General features: G+C 40.8%; 2 protein-coding genes across 7 annotated transcripts in view; both read right to left on the reverse strand.

Moving 5' to 3' along the window:
* Positions 1-14746, reverse strand: part of dscamb (Down syndrome cell adhesion molecule b) — a 96546-nt gene that overhangs the window by 49239 nt on the left and 32561 nt on the right. The gene's annotated exons all lie outside the window — the stretch shown is intronic.
* The window catches only part of tubd1 (tubulin, delta 1), a 146730-nt gene continuing 146323 nt past the window's right edge, over positions 14340-14746 (reverse strand). The window contains exon 9 of the mRNA XM_054615745.1: positions 14340-14349. The gene's annotated coding sequence lies outside the window, so the exon portion shown is untranslated. The remainder of the gene's footprint in view (positions 14350-14746) is intronic.

Below are 14746 nucleotides of genomic sequence, written 5' to 3' on the forward strand. Positions count from 1 at the left end.
CTTCTCTGGCCCACTTCAACTCTCCTGAGTCACTTCAGACATTAAATTAAAATTAAAAAACAGATAGCTATCTATCATGGGCTTACTGCACACTGCATCTGCTGAAGAAAAAAGCTCCACCTATCCATTTTTTTTAAGCTAACATATTACCTAAAACTGATATTACTGCCATCTGTGTACTGGGTTAGCCCTCGCAGAAAAATACCAGCATTTACAGGTTGTATCTTTGCAGGGATGGAGATACGATACTACTAAACCATCAGAGAGGAAACACTGCATTGACTCCTGTGTTGGTAATGTCAGAGGAGTGTTCTGTCGTCTCTGTTCTCAGACTAATTTCTGTCTGTTCAGAGTCGAGGGTACGTTGCGTCGCGCGGAGGGGCCAGACGTCTGATCACAGCTTTAATCTGAGCTGATTGAGGTCAGATCGCAGACCTGACCTATCAAACGCAGAGCTCCTCAGGGCTGCAAGGCTGCATGCAGAGAAACTGAAATGAGTACTATGACTATTCTGCAGACCGAACCATTAAATACCTATTGTTCATCCAGCTGGCTATTTAAATGATCATATATAATCCACAGCCATATGTGTTGACTCTTACGCACTGTTGAGGAAAACCTACCACACTGAACTAAAGCCAGTGTACTGTAGGTGTCATACTGAGCTACTGCACACAGCAGACCTTCAGGTGAACGCAGACACTTTGACTCTCTCTTGGATCCATTTAATTAACATGATGGCTCTGGAATCAATAAAAGACATGCTAACGGTCAAACTGCAACACTCTTTAAATCAGTCGGATACAACTGGCTCTGACGCCACGGTACAGTAATGGAAGAGCAACATGATACCTAATACCAGGAAAAAGCAAGCAGCTAGTGAAACAAAATTGAAACCGGTCAAAGAATGAACAATATTTTGATTGAAATGAAAATGGGAAGGCAACTTTTTTGTTGTAAAAGTCATCTGGAGCACTTAGATTTACATTTTACTGCTGGCCGCTTCAAATGCAGCCCCTAACGTATAGCAGTAACCAAACAGAGACACAATGTCTCACCTTTCCAATACCACTGGAAAAACACTTCTCGTGAAAAACTGGGAAAACATCTTCAACAATTGTTTCTACACTACAGATTAGACAAGACACAACATAATAGTTTGTGAGCTTTGCAGGCAGATTTGGTCACTTTGGAAAGAGCCAGGCTAACTGATTTTACTTGTATTAATTCGCTGCGCTGCGCTAACCATTTGTAGCCTTAAATAAGGCGTAAAAACACGAGTGGATATCGAGAGTGGTATCGATATTCTCATCTAACTCAACACCAGCAAGCGAATAAACATAATTCAGTAGACAGAGTAAGTTGTAATGTAAACACTGATGATTACATGTATGTGTCTTACTTGGATTAGTTTCCAAAATAAGTGACTGCACTGTCTGCTAGCCGTCAGTTATGTAAGGATAGGCCATCATTCCTGGTATGAAGGGAAGCTCTTGATAACTTGTAAAGGTGCAATCTGAGGAGCTTAAATGGAAAATGAGGTATTGTTGGAGAAAGGGTGATTTTGTAGGAAAGGGAGCATTAACTCTCTTTTGCATGGCTGATCTGCAGAAGACACTGTTGGATATTAAGCAAATGTGGTCCGTTGCACTTTAGTTTGTGTGTCACAGCCAAACAATATGGATTTTCAACACTGCGGTTAAGTAGGCAGTTTGTCATGTCTAAACTTTCAAGATGATTCTAATAGCTTGGTGGAAAAAACAATGAAAATGGATTTTGCATGAAAATCTAAGTGGCGCGAAAATAATCATGAAAAACCGAGTGTGTGGTGGATTTGTCTTGAGGCAGGAAATTTGAGGGGGAAAAAATCAATCCTATATCATATAGCTTAGGAGTTAGCAGTTAAAATATAAAGTTACTTTTATCTTGCCATCATCTGGCCAATGACTCAAACATCACTCAAAAATATGATAAGACCACAACAAATGCAGAGTATCTTGCAAATATAAGTTTAAAATCATACTTTTAAAAACAGGTAAAATGAGAAAGCCTTCAGCACCTGTAAAAGTCACCTATAAAAATCGCTTTCTCTCAATGCACCTGCTGTGTGAATAGATTTTAGGAATACGAGTAAATGACAGAGCTGCCATTGAAGCCTCAGTGAAGAAGGCATCCTTGGTTCAGTGAAAGTTTTGGCATCAGAGACTCTCTGTCTCTTATTCAGCCTCAAAAACCCTCTGTGTTCCTGTTTGGCTCATTCTACTTCCTCTCCTGCTTCTTCTCTCGCCTCTGCTTGGTCTCTCTCTTTCTCCCGCTCTCTGCCTCTCCCTCTGTGTCCTGAATGCTAAAACAGTGGTTGGCTGTGTCAGAAACACTGCAATGAAATCCTGCAGTCTCAAACGCCCACATCGAGTAAACACCTCACTTTACCTAGACGTTGACCCCCGAGAGCTACTTTTACACCGTCCAATTTTGTGTATAAAATCAAATCTGTTTAAATATTGCAATTTCTTAATGTCCATCATTTTGAGAGAAATGTAGGTGTAGAGAGGTAAGGGGAAAGACTAATAATGCCCATACAAGAAAACAAGAAAGTTGACTTTAAAAGTCCTTGCAAAGAAATAGACATAACAGTTAAAATATAGGACATCAAAGCTGAGAGAAGTAAACATGCAAAGGTATGAATTTATGTATAAAATGTACTTCTATCTATCTATCTATCTATCTATCTATCTATCTATCTATCTATCTATCTATCTATCTATCTATCTATCTATCTATCTATCTATCTATCTATCTATCTATCTATATTTATATATATATATAAACTACAGCACAATTAATGTAAAGATATGGGAGACTTTGTACTGTATTGTTTATTGATTGTATTGTTCCCTGAAAAGATCCCTTTGTCTGAAAAAAGTACCAAGAGTCACTGGAGCATCTAGATGTCAGTATAATGTGTATTGTCATTGCTTTGGATTCCTGATGTTAAAGCCAAAACCACACAACATTTAAGACCAAGAGTTGCTCAAACTTAAATTGTTAAAATAACACTCAAATGCCATGCAGTTAAGTATTTAACTGTGTTTAATTTATTTTCACAGAGGTATCTTTAAACAAGAAACCGTTCTGAAGGAGGCAGAGTGAAATGCACTGACTGTCAGTGTTATACCACCGATCTTTTAAATTAAAAATGGGTTTTCATTTATCATAAATAATTTGTGCGGCAATCCATGCAAGAAATGTCCAACTGCCATGAGATGAACAATTCATATTTAATAAACAACTAAACAAGTGAAAGATGTCATCTTAATAAATCATGTGACCCCCGTCGTATTTACTTGCTGCAGGTTCTGCTCAGATTGCTACTGAATATTGAGGTACATGAAAGGCATGAAATCATGTGCAATAAAGAGAGATTTATTATGATAACTAAAATAAGAAAACAACTTTATAATTGTATTTGGTCATTCCTATTTAGTGGTGTAAGAAAAAAACATTATCAGAGTCAGAGCAGACAGTGGTTTGTCTTGTGTTGTTTTTAAACCCCCATATATAACAGTATTGTAATCTTTTTTAAACCACACTGTCTGGTACATTTTTTATTCACTTAATTTGAATCCTGTAAGCCCTTTTATTTATTTATTTATTTTACCGACAATGGCAAATGCACCAATAGTAATGTATGATGTTGGATGTCAGAGGGACTGTGATACATTAAAATACAGATGACAATGTTCTGATTGCATAAAAAAGTAAACTTTTTTCCACTCAGATTTATGCATGAAGTTTTTTTAGATGAAATAAAAAGTTTGCAAAAACCCTGCATCATGATCTCACAGTTCATTGACCCCAGTGTCCACTGTGAAAGTCCTATATTTGACCTATTCATCAACCATTACTTCCTCCGCTCTTTATACTACCACTGCTATTGCTACAACTACTACTTTTGGCAGAGAGTATTTTGCCAGAAAGATTTCAAGCCCTTCGGCTCGCTATCTATTGCTAAGTCCTATTCAACTTAGTCAAGCGTTAATAGCCAAATAACTGCCATGTGACTATTCTTCACCGTGTGCTAATAGACTTTCCATTTAAATATAGTTATATAAGTAGTATTTGATATTGATATTTCTTCCTGCATTACTGAACACTGAACTTTGTGAAAATGAGAGTAAACTGACGAATGACTCATAGATGATAGCCCTGCAATGCACGTTGCCAATAACAACGCTGAGCTCAACATGCAGTCCAAAGCTGTGAAACAACAGTATGCTACAGCGCCAGAGGAGGAGCAGCACTGAACCCGAGCGAAGAGAAGGTTCACGTCGCGAGAAGAGAGCACCCTCGTACAAGAGAGGATTATTTATACATTAATGTATAGTAGCTTGCTGAGCTTGGCTGCAGGCAACCACTCGCTCACAAACACACACACACACACACATCACAAAAAAAACTGCTGAAAAGAAGAGTCAGGTCTCCAAGGTTTAACAGTCTGGGGGTTGTTGATGTCTTTGATGAGGTTAGCAATCCAGTAATCTCTGCTGAAGCCCAGAGCCATTAAACAGCATGTTGCTAAGCAGGTGTGTGCACTGAAGAGTGTCAGGACAGCAGCTTCAAAACAACAACAGAAGTTTCAGATGATTTTTACAGGCAGGCAGCAGGAGAGACACGATATTATCAGGTCGCAGAGACTAAATCCACCGGTGCCATAAAAGAACTAGCATGTTTTTTTTTTTCAAAGTTATTCTCCTTAAGTTATAAGCCACCACATCCTCTCCTTGCACATTCAGAAGGTTACAAATGTTCCCCATTCTGACCATCAGATGCTTCCATGTCCAACTGCTCTCCATAAAGAAAGTAGCCTCGACAATATTTCTCCCCCATTTAATGAATTCAGTGAAAGATGCTGAAGATGCTAAAGATAATGAAGGTCATTGGTTAATCACTGCTACAGTATAACATGTTGAAAAACCTGGTTATTCAGGTTTAGATACTATTTAGATGATGGCAAACAAGTTTGAACAAAGACAAACAAAATGGAGCTGGATGGCTGGAAATGGAGGACTTCGTTTTGCTTGTTTAGCAATAAGTAGATTGTGGAACGTTGTGTTGGTTTGTAGTCAGAGTGAACGAGGACTATTGTCTAAATCTTATTACAGCTCACGTGTTCTTAGTAGACTGGTCACTTGTATAGAAATAAGACAATGCTGGAGCTCAATAGAGATCCATGAGTGTTGCTATAAAAGTCTAAAAGAAAAGCCTGAAGCAGGAAGAAGATATCAGCTCATACTGCACCATCTTTTACCCCCCTGCCTCGATAATTCGTCTTGCTGCACATATTTCCACAGCCAAATGGCCAGCTAACTAATCTAATCATTCACTTAGCATTACTACATTACAGTCTACTGTAATTAAAAAGAAAAAAAACATCTCTCTCTAACCAACAGCAGGAGAAACTGTTGTCATCTGTTGCGCTCTGCGTTTGACTCTATGTCTGGAAAATTACACTCAGATGGATAGTAAAATGAGTAATTAAATCTAGCCTTCTATTTCAACCATACTGGAGAGAGGAGAGCATGCTGGATTTGGGCTGCTCGGTTGTGTGTGTGTGTGTGTGTGTGTGTGTGTGTGTGTGTGTGTGTGTGTGTGTGTGTGTGTGTGCAACATGTGTAGCAGTCTGCCATCATAACCTAATTATTGCAGCAGCTTAACAACAGCAATTAGCACATTTCCATCAGACGACACTAATTTGTGAATTCCATTCCAGCACCATTCAGGACCAACACACTGAGAGAGAGAGAGAGAGAGAGAGAGAGAGAGAGAGAGAGAGAGAGAGAGAGAGAGAGAGAGAGACTTAATTCACTGTTGAGCTACTGGCAATGCTAAATCCATATCTATAGAGCTGTGAAAATTGCTTATGGTAATTGCAGTTATTGTAAAAACTAGGCTGAAGCTTTAATGAAATTTCAAATTTTAATCATTTGTTTTTTGTATAGTCCACATTTACTGACTTCTCCCCCTGAGGGACCTCGTGTTTCCTCATCTGACTCCCCAATAAAACGCCACTTCCCCACAGATAAATGGAATTGTTCCATTAAACAATGATTTCCTCTTACTCTGGGGAAAAGGAGAATCCCATTTGGCAATGTTCATTTATACCCCTATTTGTTTAGATTTCTAGCGTTAATTATTCTGACGGTACATCTGTAGGAAACGTCTAATTACTATGAATATATATAAATAACTAATTACAAATGTCCAATTCATAAATACTCACAATAAAAAATGCAACCTGCAAAAACAAGCTATAAACATGACCCTGACATAGTATCAACCTTTAAGTGGGTATGATATACATTTTCATATTTTACACATCCAGCAGTTACAGAGCAACATTATCATTCATTTGATGTTTTGTCTGGGTCACCTGGAAATTATATAAGTCCAATATTCACTCTGCTTTTAGCTCCATTTTTGGTCTCCTCCTTCTCCTGAAGGAAATATCAGACTCTTTAGCTGCTTATTGCTCCAATATGTTCAACCAGCTAGTCGCTAACTTTGTCTTTCTGCTGTTTGGTGCTGGACAAGTCGCATGAAGTGGGTTTTTAGAGCTGTTGCGCTGAAAACAGCTGCATGCTGGGGCTGTAAACAACAAGCGGTGATGGTGAACCAAAACATAAAAGCAAACCAAAACAATAAGCCGAAAGACGCAAAAAAACTGAGCGGAAGAGGTGGGTGAAAATGATCTACCAGAGACCACTTTCACATACAAATAGCCATTGATAGAAAACATCATATCAGTATAAAAGTATCGATTATAGCAGCTTTAAAGATCTTGAGCAGAGACAACATTTGCCATTTTGTAAATTATTATTATTACTTCTTGCTGAAGGCTATTTCCAATCTTTACCAATACATGTTTTGGAAAAAGTTTTAATAAGTTGTTTGAAAAATTCTCCAGTTACCCTTTATGACTAATGCACGATTTTTGAAGACTTTTCTCTTGAGGATTCAGCGCTAGTGAATCAGTCAAAAAATGTTAAAGGTGGATGACTCTCGCAGTTTTTGTGCATACAACTGCTTCAGAACAACACACCCTCCCTCCTTCCTCAGCCCCCTCATTTTCCCATCTCCCTGCCTTCCTCAACCCCCCCCTCTCACTTCCTACGCAGAGATGCATGTTGAGTGATAGGCCTGTGGATGAGTCTGGACAGTGCGTCTGAGGCCCTGGTTTTTAATAGGGTTCTGTTCCCAGTAATTATGCTGACACAATTTGATCAGCACGGGGCTAAGTATCTTCATCTGAGGGAGATCGGGGGGAATTAACGCTGATGTAATAAGTACAATTTGTCACTATTAAGACGGAGGTGTTGACAGGCGCTGGTGTTGTCAGGGCAACTGATGGCGCTCCCTTGCTACAGTATGTATTCTGCTGCATCCGGCGAAGCAGAGCTGTCAGGCCCCCTCAATAATCGATTCCTTGGGCTGCTCTGCACAAGCCAAGGCACACATACTATGACACACTGATATACACATACAGTGTAATAAAGACAGGCTGCACCTGGATGTGCTGCAGTGTTACACACCGACATGATGCATGCACGCACTACACACAGCACATAAAAAGTACACACAAAAAACACAGGAACAACAAATCACCAGGAAAAATGTGTTTTGTCCGGCAGCTAGTGTACATTAATGTCACGACTGAGGAGTGCTGCCAACAGCTCCAACACTGATATGTGGACTAGTGGACACTCACAAACCTCTTGCTTCCCTGCTACTCCTGCGAGGGTAAAAAATGCACTAATGAGACAAGACTTCAGGCTTCACTCGTTGCCGGGGAGACATCCGATGCCAAGATTTTGACCCTCCAATCCATCTCATCGAGCATTTCTCTAAAAGGAATCCACACTAGCGATTTATACAAGATGTGGCTGTGCACAGCAAGCTACTGCTTTAGTAAAAATTCAGCTTCTGACTACAATTGTATTTTCAGTGTAATAATGTTCGATATGCAGTAAGTATTTTAAGACTGTTGGAAACCCCTAAGCTGTGTGCTTCACACCATAGTGGTCACATCTTTCTCTCAGTTGGAAGAAAACCATGTGTTTTTTCTGAGCTTACATTTTAGGGCCTACTTTTGCAATATTACCTTGCTTCATCAAAATGGCATAAAGTTATGATTCCTAAGATGTCCTTCCTGTCATCCATTAATAGTAAGTGCGAGTGAACATGCCTTCGATGAGTAACTCTTTTATGTGTCTCCAGTGCATCATCCAGCCGTGATGTCAGCAATTCTTTTCTAACATGTATAATGTGTTTAAGAAAAAAAATCTCATATCGGAACATCCATATTTCTTCCACTTATGTAAATATTGGCCTATTTCATTGTTGCGGCTCACAGTAAGAGCCCAGGTGTTAATAATAAAAGTAATCATAGAAAATTACATTTAGCTGCTCCAGTGTCAGGGTCCTGGTATTGTGCATGCACGCTCACATTAATGTTATCAGTAACACCTGGGATTTTCTCGAAATAACAAGTCAAAATGTCTTCGGTGAAAAAGTCCTATAAAAGCCTTAAATGTATATAAAGATTAATTTATAACTTAAACTTACATTAACAGAATTTTGCTCATATTGGAAAATTGATGGAGATCCACCATGCTGTTTTCTTTTTTTATCAGACTTGACAAACACATGCCTGTTCAGCCCACCTGTCAGCGAATTCGAGACAATTTCATCAAGTAGAAATCTTGATCTTTACAGACACAAACACAAACGTCAAACCAAGCAAGTCCGCCCCAAGCTACAACGATACCATCGATCCGAACCATCTGCTCAAATATCTCCACTTTCAAACTGCAGGTCAATCACCTGTAATACACAATCTGTGACGCAGATTTCAGCTTGAGTCTTCAGTGAGTAAGATGCTGTCCTTTCTCAGAGTTGTGGCATAACTCATAGGTGGACACCCGTAAAAACTAAAACCAAAGTCACACTTGATGAGCCGTTCTTTGTTACACAAAGAAGTAAACAAAACAAATGACCAAGTTGTGGCAGGTTTACCCTCCACTGCATCTTTGCCTAAGTGCCATAAAGTACCCTAGAGAACAGGGTATAAATCTATCAATCGATTGTTTCACTGAGAAAGGACATGCTATCCAATCTATCGACAACATTTGTCATAAATTAAGCAGAGATTGGAGAATATGGCATTATTGATGGCTGCCCTTTTAAAAGCTTTTGGAAAAGGTCAGCATATATGCAGTCCTGTTAACAACATACTCACTGAGCTGCAAAATTGTGCTGATATTATTTTACATTTAGCCAGCTAGTTAAAAAAAACAAAATGTTTAGCATGAGTTGCATATGCTAGTGTAGAGTTTCATCACAATGACACTTTGAAATGCAAATGATTCAGTTTTTCTTCCTGTTTTTTAAGATGGCATGATTGCTGGATGCAATAAAAAGATTAATTCATCAAAAATTCCTCACATCAATACTATGTCCTTTCCAAATGTAACTGAGCAATAACAGAGTGAAACAAGACGAACGTTCCTGTTAAGACTCTAGGCTGAATCTGGCCTACAGTACGTGGTGACTTAAAAATAACCTTTACATTTTAAATGGTCAGAAACATATCCAGTATTCCACACTCGCCTCTGGCCCTAATTCACCTGAGAGAGAAGGTCACAAGGATGTTAGGGAGAGGAAGACATAATGGGAGTGAGTACTTGTGTGTGCGTGCGATATTGCAGCTGCTACTAAAAGTCAGTGTTTGCAGAGAGAGGAAGGCAACAAAGACGGAAAGAGAAAGTCAGAAAATGTGAAGACAGGAAGAAGAGGGAAATAGAGGCGAAGGGCAGGAGTATCAGAGCTCCAGGAAACAGATGACACATGACGGGCAGGATCTCACTCCAGCAAAACAACCTGTAGCCAGAGGCGTGGTATTGTACTTAGAGTGAAATATGCACAGTACACACAGAAGGTGGAGCTAGGCCGGAAAAATAGGCGAACTGATTTTCATGTAAACAATTTATTTTTTGATATAATTTAATTATATTTTGCAAGCTGGCGCACTGTCACACCGTCATGGCTGACAGGGTCACTTGATTGGAACGGAGCCAACATTAATGTTACCAGTAACTCATGTGCTTTTCCCACTGTGACCAGTGCCTGTTAGCTGATAAAAGTGTATCCTCTACCATCCTAAACAGGTTTAATATAACTAACAGGAAGGTTTAGACAGATGTCAATCAAGCTCAGTCAGCACACACACACAGGAACAATAAGTCACATTTGAGGGTGGACCATCGGTGTGTAGGGGCCTTATTTATGAGCTCCTGATAAAGCTGGCTGTCTCTGACGTCTCCACTCCATTTAACATCTCTGCTAAAATCTGACGTGTTTAGTGTAAAGCAACAAGGTGGTTGTTAGCTACTAGTAACTCCAGTGCCTCGATGGGCCGTGTTGATTGTTTAAAGTGCTGTAAGTGTTTGTGACTTTACTCTCCAGCCTACTTTGTATGTTTCAAACCATTTAAGAGTTAATTAACAAAATTAGGCATTTCTTTAACTTTTTCTTCTATATAACTATATGAAAACAAACCCTAACTCCTGCTCTTACAATATATCACATACACAAGTCTGTGATGTCTGCAGATGATATCATCATCTGTAGACATCACAAATCAGGATTAATTTGCTAATTTTGCCGGTTGTTCAGAAATGGAACAGTAGAAATATGAAATGAAGCTTTTATGAAAGGTTTATAATAACTTTGCATGCTGGAGCAAAAAAGAAACAGAAAATGCTCCATTATACAAAGGCAATAGTGTCTCAATGAGATATCTCATCCATCTTTCTACATGACAGCTGTTATAATAACATTAACAAAATATCATATCCACCTTTTTCTGCTCCCTCTTGTATAACGTCTGCTCCTCCTGCCCTCAGTCTCTTCTGCCAAAGTTTTTAGGTTTGAAATATTGATGCTGTTGTTTTTTGGGGGGGAACTCAAAAGCTTTTTCTACTGCAATAACGCAGGGCCTTTCTTTGTGCTCTGAGTAATGTGCCTTGTATCTGGTAGAGTCTGGCTTTTTTCACAGAGATGCATATAGAAAAAAGGAAGAAGGAGTAAAAAAATCTCTGAGATGCTGAAAGTTCAAACTGATGTGTGTGTGTATGTGTCTGGGGGTGGAGATGGATTAAGCGTAGATACCTCCCCTGTCCACACATATACATTCATGTAAAGTACACAGTCATTGCAGCTTGTGTACGACTACTCTTCTTCCATCAAGACCACTCACAAGGTTTTTAAAGCTCTGAAATATCCTTGATGAGGCCCCGCATTCTGTGATCTAGACCACACTGCGGGGGGGGAAAAGTCACTAAAGATTCCTGTCATGTCACGTCGTCATCAGGGTGTGACATAAAAGCCTGTGACGTCTGACATTAACCAAAGGTCGCATGTAGACTCCTTCTACAGCCGCCGTGGATCTGAGCCCTCAAAGGAAAACATGCCATCGTCCAATCACACGGGGCGGACAAAGAGGGGGAGCCAAACAGGAAGTGATACACTCTGAGCGGTCTGGATCTGTTCCTCGATTGGACCGCGTCGTGACATAATCGCCTCTGGCAGCTCAGATCTGGATTTGGGATGCTGAGGACTCATGATGATGAGAAATGTTAGGTTGTTTTTATTTGACAAGGGGCTTGTTAGCGGCCTGAGACACGCGCTCATCTGGGAACGATGTTGTAAACCGCTGAGGATGGAGAGTGACGGCACGGACAGGAATCGTGCTATCTGGTTATGAGATCTGATGGGGCATCTGTTATTTTGTAGCTCTGCGTCTATGACACACACACAAACGCACACACACACATTTGCCTGATATGCTGTGATGTACAATTTTCAGGCATTGTCTTGGCAGGCATTTTTTTTTTCTTGTGTGTGTGTGTGTGTGTGTGTGTGTGTGTGTGTGTGTGTGTGTGTGTGTGTGTGTGTGTGTGTGTGTGTGTGCGTGTGTGTAGGGCTCAGTCAGCACTTCCACATGCTGTCCAGCTGACATCAGGAGGCCAAGAGCTACTGTATATAAACCAGGCAACCCCCCATCCAAAGCTCTGTGAAAGCTCTGGATCTATGCATCCATACGGTCCTCTCCTTCTGCTCCTCGTCTCCTTTCCTTTCCCCTATTTCCTTCATATCAGTGCACGTTGTTTTCTTTCTCCCTGTCTGCTTACATCTCTTATCCTCCTCATCTTTCATCAGCTATCCCTCTCTGGCCTTTCTTTATCCATTTCTCTCTTTATTGCCTTATATACTTGTCATTCTCTCTGTGCCTCCTTCTCTGGCCTCTTGTCATTCGCTCCCTACTTCTTCCTCTTTTCCTCCGTCTCTCCGCATCTGTCTCCTTCCCTCGCCCCTGTCTCTCTCTCTCTCTCTCTCTCTCTCTCTGCCTCTCTCTGTGTGTTTGCATCCCTTCCTCTCTCCTTCCTCTCTTTCTCAAAGCGAACACTGCCTCTCCTTGTCCACAGTCAAAGCCTCTCCTCTGTCCTCTATGCACCGTTTTTTGGAGAGCCACTGCGGGCCTGCCGCTCAGTATGCACAGAGGCCACGTGGCCCGACAATGGCTCATTTCAACCTCAATTTCCCCCGAAATGAATGGGAGCCCACCTCGGTGCACGCGGCATGCCTTTTAATTGGCCCAAGTTAGATTCAAACCATTAAACCACTGATGTCGACACATCTCCGCCGCGCCCATTGGCCTCTCTTTTCTCCACCCCCATTCACACACACACACACACACACACACACACACACACACACACACACACACACACACACACACACACACACACACACAAACACACACGAACACACACACACCCTCTTTCCCTCTCTGGCTGCCAGAACATAAACGTCTTATCTCTCGGCCCCAACCGAGCACAGACGCCATGAATATTCAGCAGCTTCCATCTCCGTTTCGGCAGACAACAGTGGGCACATGCGAGCCATTGCTTGCACACACACAGACACACACACATGCAGACAAAAAAAAACAACACAAACATATAAACACACACACGCATGCACGCACACAGACCGGGCCTTTCTCCTGCACCCACTCTTTTCAAAACGGGGCATTGTTTACGCTTTGCTGAGTTTAGCTCGTTTGTCTCTTTCCCCTCATTTGCTACAGTATGAGCAGTGTATATCTGAGAGATATTGATTAAAAGCCGAGGGAGAAGCAGCACAGCAGTCCACACAATGTGCAGATATTAGCCCATTCTGTGGACACCAAATCAACATTTTTCACTTTAGAATATCAATAAGACTTACCTGTTTCCAAGAGAGGGGTGAGGGAAGCATGAAACAGAGAGAGAGAGATAAAGGTTTAGAGTTTTGCTCCTGACCATGTATAGTGTGTGAGGATGTGTACTTATACAGTTTATAGGCATTTCAATCATGTAATTTTCTGTTGAAAAAACATAATTATTGTGTTATCTATCAATAGTAATTAAGATAAATCCAAAGGATGCAACCTTTGACACTGAGGTCAGCTGATCAAAAATTAAAACAAATATTCCTTCATTGCATCTGAAAACAAATAGCATGGATAAATGTCAAAAGGCTTAACCGATAAAAAAAAATAAAGGTAAACGAAGACAAAAGATCTGCTTTTAATGACTTTGCCTGATACCACTGTGCTTGAAGAACAGTATCTGTTACGATCAGTCAGTCATTAAATAAAGACCAGATTAATCAGGGCGTGCCTGTGGCATGAGCTACAGAAACCTTGTCTAATCAGAGGAATGGCTGGGAACCAGGTGTGTTTCATCTCGCTCTCTCTGAAAACACAGCCTGAACCCAGCAAAGAAAAAAACCCAGCCCCAGCTCTACTCCAACAGCCCTTTGAAATATTTCACTCCAAATTCACAATAGCCCAATCCCCCTGTGGATGTTGTCAGAGATGAAAGAGGTAGCTTGCACTGGTGCTCTGTCCGCACTGCTCTCTCTTCCTCTCTCTCTCTCTGCTCATTCTCTCTGGAATACAGAGAAAAAAAAAAAAAAAAACGAAAGTGAATACTCAAGCAGCTCCCGCACTCTTCAACCATTTTACACTACCTGCTTTGATCTCTTTACAGCATGCAGCCGTCATAGCAACGGATCAAAATATCATTGTCTTTGTATTAAAGGCTTTTTTCCATCTTTTTTTACCTTAGTTTGACTCACATGCATTTATTTGCTCGTCTGATTCGTCCCTCTTCTCCCTCTGTGACTCTCTACAGCTCTCATCCTCCAGTTGCTAGGAGGGTTTTCCTCCTCGTTTAGCTCGTTAGTCTGGCGGTAGCCGGCAGGATCAATTACGGGGGAATGTGAGCTTGCGTCTCGGTATCATTACCCAGCAATAACTATATTAGTTCAGTCTGAGGGGAACACATGGGCAGTCTGATTATTATACCAGCCTGCCAGCCAGCTAGATACTGTTCCTGCTCTTTGGCAGCATCTGCTCCTGATCTCCAGCCGGTTCTGGCCTCTGTTACGTTCTCATCTAGAGAACCTCTCATGTTCGCTTTGATCAGAATCTAAAATCTTAACCTGACAACAAAGGCAGGGAAAATGTTTCTGGTGACGCGGCACTGAGTACTATTCAGAATCAGGCTTCATGTAGAGTCGTGTTTCTGGGGGGAAGACATTTTTCTGCTACTGACGTGCTCAAAGAATAAAGCTTGCGTTC

Source organism: Anoplopoma fimbria, chromosome 1, assembly GCF_027596085.1.
Source record: "Anoplopoma fimbria isolate UVic2021 breed Golden Eagle Sablefish chromosome 1, Afim_UVic_2022, whole genome shotgun sequence".
NCBI classification, from domain to species: Eukaryota; Metazoa; Chordata; class Actinopteri; order Perciformes; family Anoplopomatidae; genus Anoplopoma; species Anoplopoma fimbria.